Here is a 2,923-nt window from a genome sequence, read left to right as displayed (position 1 = left end):
ACTCTTGTTGGAAGATTAATAACATTTGTAAGGCCATTGGATTTTAATAGAACATCCAGCTTAACCTTTGACGGATCACTGCTCAACATGTTAATATTCACATCACCACCGAAAATGAGATCGAAATGGTAATCATTTACAAATGCAAAGAAACCTTCTAGGTATTCTAAAAATGGTGTCATCATTCCGTTCGGAGGTCGGTAAACAACAGCGATTACAATCCTTTGCAATTTCAACGAAATAAACTCATAGTCACTTGTGCTTACGCAGAACGTCTGAAGTAACTCACATGAGAAAGTATTTTTTACCAAGATGCATACACCACCACCGCGACCACTGGTCCAGTTAGCAAAGAAAGTTTGATAAGAAGGAAGACGGAAAACAGTTGAGTCATCTGTGCTCCATGTTTCTGTAAGCATTATCACGTCAAACACATGATCAAGCTGCTGGAAAAAAAGAGTAAGTTTGGGTACTTTATGCATTACTGATCGTATGTTTAGATGAAAACACTTCAGTGATTTCATATATACTGGTCCCAGGTGCCTTTCAAAGCCATGCGGCAGTACGTAACGTTCCGCGTCGACGTTATCCATGATTATCATTTAGTCATCTCAGAAACTGCCGTGTTCCTTATCTTAGTTTACTCAAGTCGCAAGAACTTGAAATGGCCACCGCATTTTCGCCGTCAGTTTTGCGCACGAGGACTCGTCCATTGTGATGCCAGACGTATTTGAAACCGTTTATCTTTGCCCAGTTTTTCACCTCAAAAAGAAGTGCACGAGTTCGTTTGGTCAAGTTTTCTTGCAAAAACAACTTATCATCTACACTGCTCAGCTTTTTCCGGTTTTCCCACCATTCATCTCGCTTCATTTGTTTGTCAAAACGACAAATAACACGTGGCGTTTTTCCTTTTTTAGCGAGCAGTCGATGGATCGCCACAATATCATGTTGCAAAAGTTGTGGGAGCTCGGCCTTTCCTGCTAGCGCATTTATTTCTTCCAATAAATTCTCATTGTAAGTTTGCGGAATTCAGTGGAATTCCAGGTTTAGTTTACGGCTTTGCCATTCCAAGTAGTCTACCTCGGCCTTAAGCTGTGTGACCTCCTCCCGTTCTTCAAGCTTTAGTAACCTTCCTTAGATATCCGCGACATCGCGTTCATTTTATCCCGTGCGTGTTAGAAGCTGATCGTACTGCTCGCTCATGAAGTGAACAGCATCTTCCAAGCTCTCGACAGATTCTTTTAGGGGTAGCAATTGGTCCAGCTTGTCATTAATAGTCTTCAACCACACGCGTACATCATCTTGCGCGTCAGGTTGTTTGACCATCTTTTCTGCTGGCTGTGAACGCGACGTGGAGTGTCGGCATGTTGTGCATCGCCATGCTCTGCGATACGCTTCACCCTTCGATTTTACTGTGGTGTCCGATACGCCAGCACACTTTTCGGTATGGTACGTGCAATCACATTCACTGCATGTCATTGATTTCTCTGAATCATCGCACTCTGCTTCACATACTTTGCACTGCCCTCCCGGAGACATAGTTCACTGTGGCAGCAGCAGCAGCAGTAATATCAAAAGTAAGAGTAAGCTACGCAAAAATAATAATGCAGTTACTAACCTGCAAAAGTACAGAGGTTCGGGCTTAGAGCGCTGAGATGCACACTGCTGCTACTGCTGCCAATGTGATGGGCGTGCCTTCGGGGATCAGTCTTATAGCCTCCTGGTAGATGACAGCGCCAGCAGCGGCTGATACGGCGAAGATTCTCTGTAGATAGGCGCTCCGTGATCTTTCTTGTTGGATACTTGGAAGATCCCAGCGTAGAACTGTCGACGTCACACCTGAGTGCAGTCTGCAAAAGTACAGAGGTTCGGGCTTAGAGCGCTGAGATGCACACTGCTGCTACTGCTGCCAATGTGATGGGCGTGCTTTCGGGGATCAGTCTTATAACCTCCTGGTAGATGACAGCGCCAGCAGCGGCTGATACGGCAAAGATTCTCTGTAGATAGGCGATCCGTGATATTTCTTGTTGGATACTTGGAAGATCGCAGCGTAGAACTGTCGACGTCACACCTGAGTGCAGTCTGCAAAAGTACAGAGGTTCGGGCTTAGAGCGCTGAGATGCACACTGCTGCTACTGCTGCTACTGCTGCCAATGTCCCAAGATCCTGGCCTCAGGTTGCCTCGATCGCTGATCTCGTGAGAGACGAAATCCAGCGGTGACTGGGACTTTCCTAAGGCAAGCCAGAATCGCCACGGGCCCAGCCTGAAGCGATGACCTACGCCACCGTTGCCCGCCATCAAATTAACCCTCCGCGCCCGCGCCAGGGCACTGTAACGACGCAGTTACACCGTCAACCGCCACCGTCAGCTCGCCCACCCATCGTCCAGCGAAGCTACCCGAGGAAGACAGACGTCTGCCGCACTCCTGACCACCGCCCGATCTGCTACCACTGCGGAGAAGCGGGTCACGTCTACCGATGATGCCCATACCGGGAGATGGGACTGCAAGGGCTCGCCGTTAATGCAGCGTGACCACACCTAGGCGAATGACCTCGCGATATCACCGACAACCTCGCCGCTACTCAGTGGAGCCCTCAACGAGGGTCCGTCACCAGGCCGCTACCTGTCGCCGTAACGACGACCATACACTGGCCCAGCCCGCGGCCGGTCTACGAACCCATATCTAGAAAACTCAAAGCACCAGGCGATGGAGGCGCGGTTGCTGTTCATCGAACTGAAGAAGATCCGCTGCCGCCGATGAAGACGCCAAAAAGACGATCTCTACGATACATCAATGAGACGCCGCCATCCCGACGAAGCCATAAACTCAAGAATACACCGACGGAAAACGACTTACCGACGTGACGTTCCAGCTCCAGTTCAACACGACGCAGCCATGATCTGACGCCAAGACCTAACTTT

The 2,923-nt window shown here is 48.9% G+C and overlaps 1 pseudogene; it reads right to left on the bottom strand.

Moving 5' to 3' along the window:
• Positions 1-630: 630 nt before the first annotated feature.
• Positions 631-1,326, bottom strand: LOC126526252 (uncharacterized; annotated as a pseudogene).
• Between the last annotated feature and the right edge of the window lie 1,597 nt (positions 1,327-2,923).

The sequence above is a fragment of the Dermacentor andersoni genome, chromosome 11 (genome assembly GCF_023375885.2).
Source record: "Dermacentor andersoni chromosome 11, qqDerAnde1_hic_scaffold, whole genome shotgun sequence".
In the NCBI taxonomy this organism is placed as follows: Eukaryota; Metazoa; Arthropoda; class Arachnida; order Ixodida; family Ixodidae; genus Dermacentor; species Dermacentor andersoni.
The sequence above is the reverse complement of the archived record's forward strand: the minus strand, read 5'-3'. Positions and strand labels throughout refer to the sequence as shown.